Consider the following 13,112-nt stretch of genomic DNA (forward strand, 5'->3'; position numbering starts at 1 on the left):
AGAGTCTTGTAGATATCCCGCTATACGCAAGATAGGTATGTAGGTTTCTAGCTTTGCATTCTATGCTTAACATTTAGCCAACATCAACATTTGTAAGTAAACTTTATTTTGATGATAGGATTTCAATACCAAACTATCGTAGATGCTTTGTTGGTAGACGTGACATCGATTGATGATTTTGCATTGGATGGGTATATTTTTTACCATCCTCTATATACATATCTATTGTAATGGTTGCTTATGCTTTGTTATTATGTTTTCAATTTTAGCATTCAACGCTTCATGGAGGGAAATACCATCAACTCTTACCAACGTGATGGTGTCCCATCATATGAGGTTGCTAAGTTATTGTTTGCAGATTTTCCTACATCTTTGCTTGTTGTTGGCCTTGAGGCAGAAGGTATATGTGCTTGCATTAGTTTAGTTTATAAACTCATGTGATATTGCATGGTCTTATATATCTTTGCATTTAAAAGGGATTCCCGAATGGAATACATTTTCTAGTGCACTTGTCAAAGGTGTCATGGACCTAGCCCATAGATTCTTGGCAGATGAGGGGTTTTTGGTGACTTTGGGACTTGCACAACACTTTGGAAAAGTTCTTAGAGGAGCTCGTGCCATTGGATTGAAGCTCCATCCCACATGGACTCTTGTGTGTGAGGGTGGATATAGACACCCTGATACTCGAGAGGAGGTAAGTGTGTTGAAGATAAACCTGTAACTATTTAAAATAAAAGTTTAAATAGGTAACAAGATGATTGTGTATTGCTAGGTCATGGACCTTACTATTGGCTTATTTTATCGAGGGATGTGTGTCCCTTCATATGATAGAGAGGCTGGTGAGAGGGTTAGCCCATACAGGTTTCTCACCTCTTGTAGCTTCCTCTTTGAGACAAACCTCCGAGGCACATTATTTGAGCACACTTATGTGGATGGTGTAGAGCTTCGAGGGGGTGCAGAAAGATCACTAGCTTTTATAGGTGCATTATACACTTTTAGACTTGTTTATACTTTGCATTGAGATACATCATGCTTTTGTTATGGATGTTAAAATGGTTTCTTTTGTAGGTGGCTCCTTGCTACATTCACAAAGGATCTCGACTATGTGTTGGATATTTTTTCAGGTTGTGTGGCCTTGGTAGAGCATGCACATAGATGCATCGTTTTTGCATGTGCCTTGAGGGTGATTTTAGCCTCTACAACCAGTGCTTGGTTGATATGGCATGCGGACTGCCATCTGTTCACCCTAGTGATGATGATGTGGCATGCGGACTGCACCCTAGTGATGATGATGATTTCACATGATTTGTAGTTGCATTATTTTTAATATGATGCCTTGTATTGGTAGTGCATGCCACAGGGATTGATGATGCTTGGGAATGATGTATGACTCTATGGGTTTTGGATCTCACTTAAATTGGGATTACTTCATAAACTTATAAAATGATGCAAAAATTTTATGCTTTAGAAGTAGTTGCATACCTATTTTTTGTTGGAGATCAAAGCATACAAGAGTTTACGATTAGTTTGCAATTCCACATCCTAACATAATTGATCTAGTTAGTTTGCAAGTACAAAATAATTAAACTCAAAGCGATAACATAATCAAACAAAAAGCCTCATAAAATAACCAAAAAAATCCAAGTGATGACCCAAAAAGCTTCAAGAAGCATCTAAAATGCTCCAAACTTGCTAAATAATAGTACTCCCTCAATGTTACGTACACTTGGATGCTAGTGGGTTGCTCCTCAATGTGCACTGTGCAAAATCAAGCTTTCAACTTTTTTGGTGCATGTCAAATGTTTAATTGATGCAGTGTGCGAATTCAATGAAAACAAGACAGTGTAGCATACACATTTTTTGATATTGTCGTGTGGGTAATGGCCACTTTACCTGGTTTGTTCTGATCTCTATGGCATTCTAGACATGTGCTGCAATTGTTTTCTGAACTATTAGGTCATGATTTCTGAGTTTGGTAGCCCTATGAGCCGTTCTACGTGTCTAGAGGTCTATGGGGATGTCGTCTAGCTTGGACAGAATTTGGATTCTATACGTTGGCCTAACCCTCTAGCCCTCCTTGTCTTCCCATTTCACGCTTGGGGCACATCAAGGGCAAGACACACCTAGGGAGTTTGTGCTCACCTACGATTAGTAGACATGTCTCCCTATGTCACACCCACAACACCTTCCCTTATGTACACAAACTAGGTCCTCAAGTGTGGGATAATACCATAGGCTTCTACCCAACTCCCAGTTTCACTGACACAAATACCCCGCACTACATGGTGTGAGGTAGGCGCACCCCCAAGTAGTGTACTTTTCTTTCCTTTTCACGTACATTCAATGATCCACGACGATTGACCACTGACTTCGGAGGCCCCCGTCACCCACTCAATCTACTCTTGGGCTCCACAACCTCACATCCATTTTGTGATGCTTCTTCTCCACGTCCAATCTCCATGAAGCCCCATCATTGACCTACATGGCAACCCTTCAACCACCCGAGTCCTCATCAACAAGTACCAACAAGTGCCATGGGACTAGCACTTGACTAAGAGGGGGGTAATGTTAAACCTAGTGCAAAGAAAGCAAAAAGAAAATTAAAAAGACGAGGGTAAACCTCGAAATTAATTGGCTTGGATCTCCTCACCCACTTGGTCGATATAGGAACCAATTGCTATGCAATAATGTAAGCATAAAAATGCTTCAATGCATAGTGTTCATGTGAGTGCACAAGAACTTTTAATATGAGGAAACAATAAGTGGATGCAACAAACAAGCCTTTTATATCATTTCGTGACTTTCAACTACGTATTGCATCGATGTTATACACATTCCAAAAGCTCCAAGTGTTCCTTACTTATACTATTTTTGGGTACATATTTCACATATAACCACCCTAGATATGATATGGAAACAAGAAAATAATATTCTCAACATTATTCATTAGAATTGAACATGTTTTTTTATTTAGACCACTACATATGGCAGCAAGACCAACATCGTATTACTAATACACATGTTTCGTACTTAAAAATGTTAATTTTAAAAAATAATAAAAATGGTATTTTTACATTTTTAAGTTTATTAGAGAATTCTTATTAGTTTTTATTTATTTTTTATATTTTGAGCTAGTTTTTCTCCTTTTAAAAAATTTTCAATTTTATTCATAAAAAATAAAAAACTCATAATAGCCAATGTTAAGTACTGATAATTATCTTCATAAAATTTTAATATGCCTTTAAAATTTCTTTTCAATTGGATTTTATTTGCTATAAAAACTAGGTCACTTACTCGTTGACTGTCCACACACCATGATACGAGTAGTTTCCAAGGCTACTAATGCTTACCATAGCCATTAACGTGCTTAGGGAGCCCTCCATGGAGACTAGCAACATGCCACAAATCATTTCTTTCACATAATTCTCACCTTTCCCTTTCTTTCACCCATCTGCCTTCTATCATAAGAATAGTCATTATGCAAAAGAAAAGGGAGGAGAGAGAAAGACTAGAATATCAACATTTCCATTTCTTTAAATCATGCCATAAAATTTACATGAGCATGTAGAGAAAAAAGAGAGGGTTTCATGATCTTTCTTGCAACAAACAATAGAGAATCCATACATAGGAATCATCAAAAGCAAGGAAACATGGCACCCTCTTTTCTACATGCTTTTCTTCTCTCTCCACAAGATTCTCTCATCAAGAATTTCTTAAATTAAAGCACCCCTTCAGTCATACCCCATATTCCATTAAAATTGGTCAACAACCTTTAAGTATTGGCCAATTTTTGACCTCCTAGACTGCCTGAACTATATTCCTTCACAAATTAAGGTCTCATAGTCTCAAATTCTACCCCAAACACATGAAATTAATGCCCAAGTGATAACTTGATGCTTTTTTATTATTTGTAGACCCGACTTTGCACTTTGGGGATCATCCTAAGGGAGTTCATGAGAGAGAGAGAGAGAGAGAGAGAGAGAGAGAGAGAGAGAGAGAGAGAGAGAGAGAGAGAGAGAGAGAGAGAGAGAGAGAGAGAGAGAGAGAGAGAGAGAGAGAGAGAGAGAGAGAGAGAGAGAGAGAGAGAGAGAGAGAGAGAGAGAGAGAGAGAGAGAGAGAGAGAGAGAGAGAGAGAGAGAGAGAGAGAGAATTGCATTACCAAAAAAAAAGAGAGAAACATACATTTGAAAAAGAGAGTGGGAGAAAACACACACTTCTCTTCTTTCAACCTTTCATTCCCCTACTATGGTACCACAAAAATGCATGGACGTGATGGGATCCTCCTTGGATGTGATCCATAAATCCAAGCACATGAATGTTACCCATGAACTCCAAGTTTTTCTGTGTACTTTTACTTGAGATTTCTAAATGAGTGATTTCTTAGATTCATCATTAGTAGAAGAATAAAGACATAATTATAGTAAATAAAATACAAATTTAAATTGATTAAAAAGCTTAGAAATTTTATGAAAACATGTTAGTTAATAAATATATGTTTTTTAAAATACTCAAAGTGATATTTTAGCAAAATAATCAAATAATTACAAACAAAAAACACTTAAAAATACTTAAGAGAATTTAAATTTCTAGCCATATGCTAAAAATTTTATTTGATAAATTATAACAAAGACAAGAAAAATAAACAGTATTAGAAAAAAACAACATTTGATTATTCAAATTAAAAGTACTAGGTAAAATAGAGGAGGATTAAGGATAATATTAATTGAAGGAAAATCACTAGAGAAATTAAACTCGAGCTAATACATGACCTTGCTAAAAAAGACAATTGCTCCTAAGTAATAAAAATGAGGATCCAAAGATAAACAAGTTGAAAGTTGGAGGATTAGTAAGAGCATATAATATTGTTTTTTAAATTAGTTAGTATTACATTGATGGAACTCTAGGTGAAGTCAAGGCCTATACATGATGTTGTTAGAGATGATCAAGGTATAGTAAGAAGTGTTAAAGGAGGTAAAATTGTCCTAAAATCAAACCTTACAATTGTATGAAATTGTTGTCATTGAAGATAGGGATCATGCAATGGTATTGTTGGGATAATTATATTATGAAGATATGATGAGTTTTTAGACTGTACTTTTTGGTTGTATGGATATATCATTGTTTAAGATAGAGATCATGTAACAATATTGCCAAGGTTGGTTGAGACACGACAATGCAATATTTTCTTGAATCGTTCCTTGTGCTTATATAGGCATGTTATTATTTAAGATAGAGATCGTTCAATAATCTCTCGTTGAAATGTTTGCATATTCAATGGATTACTTAAAAGTGGACTTATTGTTTGGTAGATATTCTTGTGCCTTGGTATAGATAGTTACAGGTTGATTAATGACAATATTTTGGCTTTTTTGGATGTGATGTGATTGACAAAAATTGAAATATAAATAAAGAGAAGTAAGATTGGTATTGTACTCTCCCTTTGAGTCTTACCAAGATCTGAAAGGTGAAAATAATCGAAGCTTGCTTAGAAGTGAGCTATGGTGGAGAGCAAGAGCAAAAAGAGAGAGACACACAAATGGGAACTCCAACAGACACAATGTGTGACCACGCCTTCCTTTATTCAACTGTCACTAAAAGAATAAATAATAAAGTGACAATGACGGGCACCCACCACTTGCAGTGTACAGTGGCGGGTACTATCAATGTAGTAATACACGGGCGTCTAGGTAGAGGCACCTTTACCCCCAACAACCTCCCACTTAAAGGCAAATCTACCCTAGTGAGGAGGGAAAAGAAAAAGAAAAGAGATTACAATTTGGTTGCATTGCCTCAGGGCAAGAAGGCTTAGCCATGCAAATGGGTGTATAAGTTGAAAAGTACCTGGAAACCCCAAGCCGGCTTATAAGGCAAGACTTGTCGCTAAGGGTTTTAAACAGGAGCATGGAGTTGACTTTGATTAAGCCTTTTCTCCTGTGGTCAAGATGACCACCCTACTCTTGGTTTTGGCCTTAGTTGTGCAGCTTGACTTGGACATGTATCAGATGGATGCCAAGACTGCATTCTTGCATGGGGATTTGCATGATGAGATATACATGGAGCAGCCTAAGGGCTTTGCAAAACCTGGCAGGGAGCACCTAGTGTGCAAATTGAAGAAAAGTTTTTATGGCTTGAAGCAGGAACCTAGGGAGTGGTATCATAAGTTTGATGCCTTTATGCAATCACAGGGCTACATCAGCATGAGTGCTATGGATCCGTGTCTTTACACAAAGAAAGCCCATGATGGCTCCTTGTTTATTTTGGTACTTTATGTGGATGATATGCTGATAGCAAGGAAAACTCATGATGAGCTAGATGCTCTTAAATCTCAACTGAAGAAGAGCTTTGAGATGAAGGATTTGGGACAGGCCTCACATTCTTGGTATGCGCATTAAGCGTGACAGGCATCGGGGACTACTCTACCTCTCACATAGGGAGTACATTCATAAAGTCCTTGAACGTTTTCGCATGCAGGACGTAAAGCCTATTGGCTGTCCATTACCTTCTTATGTGAAGGTTTCACATGCCGATTGTTTGCAAATGGATGAGCAAAGGGCCGAGATGGCCAAGATCCCTTATGCATCCACCGTGGGCAGTTTGATGTATGCCATGATAGCCACTCATCTAGATATTGCCTTTTGCAGTTGGTGTTGTGGCACGCTATATTGCTACACCTGGCAAAAAGCATTGGGATGCCGTAAAGGGTATCATGAGATACTTGAAGGGCACAACAGATATGTGTATTTGCTATGGCAGCCCAAATACAGGAGTTATAGGCTACACAAACTTCGCATATTCTTATGCAAGGAGTCTATCTCAGACTGCATAGCCCTCTCCCAAGAGTGACTGTCACCCCTACGCATAGCATCATCATAGGTGAGAGGCTCTCTTGCATCTGTAGCCAAGACATAATGCATCGAGGGTTCAAATCTATCAGGTAGACGTCTAACTCTAGTAGACCGTCTCACAGCAAGCTTTGCGGCCGGTCCAACACCCGGTCCAACACCCTGGCCATGTGTACCAACTGATGCGGCAGGCTGTCCAACTGGCTGTGCAGGAGCACGTGGCTCCTCTTGGAATATAACCCTGCGTATCTCTACTACCTTCTGAAGCTTACCTATGCATCTTGTCTTCATGGAAGACTACATCATGGATGCGGATGACTTTCCACGCTTGCGGATCCCAGAGGCGGTAATCCATCTCGCTTGCATCCCCATAGCCAAGGAAAATGCATTTGGCACTCTTAGGATCTAACTTAGTACGCTTGTCTTTGGGCACATGGCAGAATGCCTCACATCCAAAGACACGTAGATACACATAAGACGAAGGTTTCCCAGTCCATACCTCCTCTACAACTTGAAAATCCAAACCACTAGAAGGTGATCTATTTATGACATGCACAGTTGTATTGACTGCCTTAGCCCAAAAGCTTTGTGGTAAGCATGCATGGCTAAGCATACTGCGTACACACTCCTGGATGGTTCTATTCATCTGCTCAGCCAAACCATTCTAGGGTGGGTTATAGGGCACGGTCAACTGACGCTTAATACCCCTCTCGTCACATAGTTGCTCAAAAGCACGTGACACATATTCTCCCCCATTGTCAATCTTAAGGTATTTCAACCTATGCCTAGTTTGGTTCTTAACAAATGCAAGCCATCTCTGAAATACAACCAAGACATCTGACTTAAGCTTAATGGGGTAAGCCCAGACTTTATGTGAAAAATCATCAATGAATGTCACAAAATACTTTGCACACCCATAGACTGACAGGGCATGGGTCCATAGACATTTGAATGTACCAATGCCAAGGGCTCACTCATGTGTGTCCTACCAGACTTCTTATGCGTATTCCTAGTCTTTCTGCCATAAAGACAATGCTCACATGAATCAAAATATGTGTAGTCAAGGGGCGCTAAGTACTGCAAACAGAAAGCATTTTCATTCCCTTCAAGGACATATGGCCCAAACAGGCATGCCAAAGTGATACATGTGGGATGGAACCCACTGACAAAACATGGTCAACAGAGAACCCATCAACTACAAGAGGATAGAAGCTACCAGCTTTGGCACTTCTAGCAAGCACAAGTCTGCCACGAGTGATATTCCAGGCAAAATCCCCAAATGAAACATGAAACCCAGTATGATCAAGCTGCCCCTTGCAAACATAAGATTGCGTGTAAGTGCAGGTACATGACGTACATCCTGTAACAGAAAAGCACTGCCACCACTAGAGAACTGCAACCGTACATCTCCAATGCCAACAATAGCAAGTGACCTGTCATCACCCAAGTGAACTGAACCGGAGACAATGCGGTAGGAGTGGAACCACTCACGGCATGGTGAGTCTGCATGGCATTCATCTCCTCGATTTTCACATTGGATTTCGCAGGCATAATGCTGTGATCAGAGGACTTGTCATGTACTTTGTCTTTTCTCTTCTCTTTGCGCTTCTCATTGCGCAACTTATGACACTATGGGCATATAGGACCCTTCTTACTGCAATGATGGCATGTCACATTAGCATTTCTCCCACGAGACTTGCTGCGTGACTTACCACGCGACTTAGACCTAGACTTATGCGAGTCTCTACCATGGCCATTCCCATGGTCATTCTTGCCATTACCATCTTTGCCTCTAACAGTCAAAGCATGTGACACACAAGAGGCATCCAAGTTCTTACGGTTGATCTCTTCCTACAGAAGAGCACTCTCTACATCAAGCAAGTTCAAAATAGTAGTAGGAGCACATAAGGCAGTGTGGAATACATCCCATGACTCACTTAGAGTCCCAAGAAAAAACAATGGAGTAACGTCATCATTAAAGGTAATACCCTACAAAGTCAAGTTCTTGAGAATAGCATGGAATTGGCTAAAATGAGCAAACATTATCATATTCTCCTTCATGCGCAGTTCCATAAGTTGCTTCAGCCAATACATCTGACTTGTTGGACTTTACTGTCATAGAGGTTCTTAATTTTATCCCAAAGATTCCAAGCATTCTGTGCTTCCTCAACCACATTGTAATGCACATGTTCAGTGAGAGACAAGATGAGGGTGAACTTACATAACTCATCAAGCTCATCCCATTCGTCATCGGTCATAGTTCCAATCTGCTCGTCGTGTATCCTTAGTGGCTTTATCTGCGATTTCTGCACCAATACCTGCCAAACTTAGCTCTTCCAATAGGCATAATTCGTACCATCAAGCTTAGTGATGTTGAAGATAGCACTGTCAGTGGAAGAAGAACCCATAATGTAGTCCAAAATAGTGAAAACAGTTCAAAGCTGCTTGTTTTCTACTGTAAGCAATAAAAATACCACCAAAACCAAGGCAAAATGACCACGAACTGATAGCTAATGATGTTGCCCACCAAATACCATCAAAAGTACATAAAATTAAGATGATTCAGTATGAAATTTCCACATTAGTCCATGCATAATTGCTTGCTATAATAAATTACAGCCAGGTACAATGAGAGTAAACTGTAGGCAAAATGAATACACTGAGTCAACGACTGACTATCAAAGCATAACCAGCATCAAGCAGGCATAAATCAACATATGGCAGTCATACAGACATCGAGTAAATACCCAAGCATGTCAAACAAATTTGTCAATAAGCTGGTACACCCCCTATGTAATAGGGAAAAGTGTACACAACACTGGCAAGACTTGACATAAAGAGGTGTATGCTTAGGAAGTGCAAAGCCCAAATCAGCCCAAGTACATATATGCGGACCACGACATATCAACCATGCAACATCCAAGTGAAGAAGATCCCAGTCTCAGAAGACTCAAAGCTCAATAGCATAAACCATCGGTTCAATGTCTGTCAAGTATCCAAAGATGTTCCCAGTAGCACAAAATCCATATGGATCAAGCCAAGAAGCTCAAGAAAGGCATATGAGAGCACCAGTGATGAAAGATCCAAAACCAGGCATACATGAGCATATAGGCTCTATAGCCTCCAAATAGAGCATCCATAGATATCAATGGTATCCCAAATACAACTTTGGCAAGACAAGAAATATTCCAAGTAAGTTCCGGGAAGCCAGATGCAAGCCAAGACAAGGCACTAGTAGCAATCGGCTCCAAACAATGTAACTAGCATATAGTAGTGGCATAGGACAAGCATGTCAAGACCGGTCAGACATAAGTAATATACATGCCATATGTACATCCAAGACAGAGCATCAAATACATTCCAAATCCGAGCTCAATCTCAAATGAAAATCCAGAATCAAAGACAAGCTTGATGTCGTACCTCGAAGGTCAATACTTCATTGCATATCCCAAAGACATAACTGGAAACCAATAGGCATAACCAAACATGAAGTAACAGGCTTCAACCCACTGTTGTACAATAGTGATTTATTGTTCATAACTGAGTATTTTCAGCAAGAAAATCAGTCCAAAATGATGGCATAACATGTGCCTTGCATCCCCAAACAATCATGCATTAATAGGTACCAAACCGGTTAAGTAGAAGTGCCCAAACAAGCATAGCATTAGATACCAATGTTACTTCTGCATAATATGACTGTGGGACTACTCTAAACACTCCTGGGAATGTACAGATCAAACCCAAATCTGATGCCAATGATCAGGGAGGCTTCAACACATGTTAGAGACCATTGCTAAGTGCATTGCCAAGCCTGAAGAAGCATGACATAGCCATCACTGAGGAGTAGGTGAGCTATTGTAGTATGCTCTCCAGATCAGCCAAAAAAATGATGCAAATTTTTTGATCTTTGATTTTGCTACTATGCATCCACGTGGCCTCAATGGTAGTGGTTAGAGGCTCCAGGGGGTGCCCAAGGAGACACACAACAAGCCTCAAGTGCTCAAATGCAAGAGGGAGTAAGATACAAGCTCAAGGGTTTGAGCTATGGTTGTGTTGATTGACTGCAACTTGAGAACTGAATAAAAGCACTAAAAGAACACTTCAATACCTCTGTAGCAATGCCTTGAGGGTGCCTCAATAGGCCGGGAAGGTGCTCGGGAAGCCGGGCAGTGACGGGAGCTCGGAAAGGTCGGCTATGGTTGTTGGGAAGGAGACCCAATGTTGTAGGTATTTGAATGGAAGCTAAGAATGCCACGAACCAAGCTTGGGAAGTCAAGAAGCCTCACTCTGATACCAGTTGAAAGGTGAGAAGGATCAAAGCTTGCTTGGACGTGAGCTATGGCGGAGAGCAAGAGTAAGAATTGAGACAGACACAAATGGGAACTCCAACAGTCTCAAAATGTGTGACCGGACCTTCCTTTATTCAAATTGTCACTAAAAGAATAAAGAATAAAGTGACGGTGATGGGCGCCTGCCACCTGCAATGTGCAGTGGCAGGTATTGTCAGCGTAGTAATATACAAGCGGCTAAGCAGAGGCGCCGTTACCCACAACAAGATTGACTTTATCCACCTAGCCAGTTGTTTTATCATCTAGAGTGTGAGATTGCTACCTAGATGATGAGGTCAAACATTACGAGGAAGATCTCCTCCTACGATGGCATGGGGTTAGATGTGGGCTCTAGTTGAGTTAGACACTACTTGTCAATGAGAGAAAAATTCCTTGGCAAGCATGGTGTATGGACACCAAAGAGACCCCAATTCTAGATGAGAGAAGAAATCAATGGTGAGATGTCGGTCTCAAACTTCATGCTAGCTAATTTAATCAAATAAAAAGATTGTTTTCAAAAAATTTTATGTTATGCCTAAAGGCATTTAGTGAACCTCGTGTAATGGGCTAATTGACAAAGGTGCTTTTTATATCCTCATAGTGTCGTAGGATCCTAATTATATAATTGAAGTGCCTGGGGTGTGTGTGTGTGTGTGTGTGTGTATGTGAGCCCCTCCCCCAGTGGGATTGTTCAACAACTACAATTGGGTAGACACGCTAAGTCAAGTACTTTCCTAATGGGATTTTAATAGAAAGGGTTGAATGTTTGATTGTCTAAGGTTGAGTCATAGATCTTGGCTAGCACTATTTTAGGGGGACTAGAGTGAGATTATGCCAAGGTAGAGGGGTTGATGCTCATCTTCCCCTCATCTCTAATTCCCTTTGAGTGAACCACAATCCTAGTCCACTCTCAACCTTGATGAATCACAAGGTGAGCCTTCTTGGTCAAGCGCTAGATTGTTGACTAAGACTGATAGGTTAAAAGTCCCTTAGGTCAATCCTAGTGGGTCAAGGCTATGATGTTCTACTGCAAGGTAGACTTGGAAGTCACTCGACTAACTTTAAGTCCATGAATCCTATAGAGTTCACATGGTACTACGAAAGGCATCCAAACAACTACCAAATGTCTTCTCCCCTAGCTCAACTAGGGTTGAGTACACCTCAATAATTCACCATTTTAATATATTAAATCATCAAAACCTTAGCCATTAAATGTTAAATATCAAAGAGTGCTTTCTAAATCAACCCCTTGTATGCAATGGGTCAAGCTCAATACATCTTGTTTGATAAAAGATGGTATTTGTAATTGTGGATACTTTCACCTTGAAAGCTCCCTTTACACTTAAATGTATATGCATCTAAGATTAGTAATAATACATATTAGTGATCCAATTTTCTTTTTCATCTTTCTTGTTGCATACTTCTACTGAGAGAATACTCATTCTTCTTTCAAGCATTATAACATAGATGATAGATAAAAAAAGTATGCCTTGAATCCTAAACAATAAGCATTTTCTGTCTAAATAGTAAACACCAATATATTATACAAATTAACTATGGTATTAAGAGATATTCATACTTTTATAAACAAATACAAACATCGATAATTGATTCTAAAGTTATAATAATCAAAACCTATTGAAAATGATGAATATGAGGAAACAATGCTTGAATTGTTTAAATCATGAATTTCTCTTAACAAAAAATAAGTAGTCAGTCACATGAATTTAAGGAACGTAAAATTAAGCAAATTTACATATAGTCTAATTTGCTAAAGACAATATGAAATACCTGCTCTACCTTGTGTTTAAAAAAAAAAACATAGATTGCATAATCATGATCATTTAAACCCATCGAAAACCATAGATAAAGAAAAATAAACTAATCAATGCTTAATTTTAACACCACAAAATATGGAAAATTTAACTATAAATTGAGCTAC

The sequence above is a fragment of the Lygodium microphyllum genome, chromosome 21 (assembly GCF_053477565.2).
Source record: "Lygodium microphyllum isolate KBCC chromosome 21, Lygodium_microphyllum_v1.1.10, whole genome shotgun sequence".
In the NCBI taxonomy this organism is placed as follows: domain Eukaryota; kingdom Viridiplantae; phylum Streptophyta; class Polypodiopsida; order Schizaeales; family Lygodiaceae; genus Lygodium; species Lygodium microphyllum.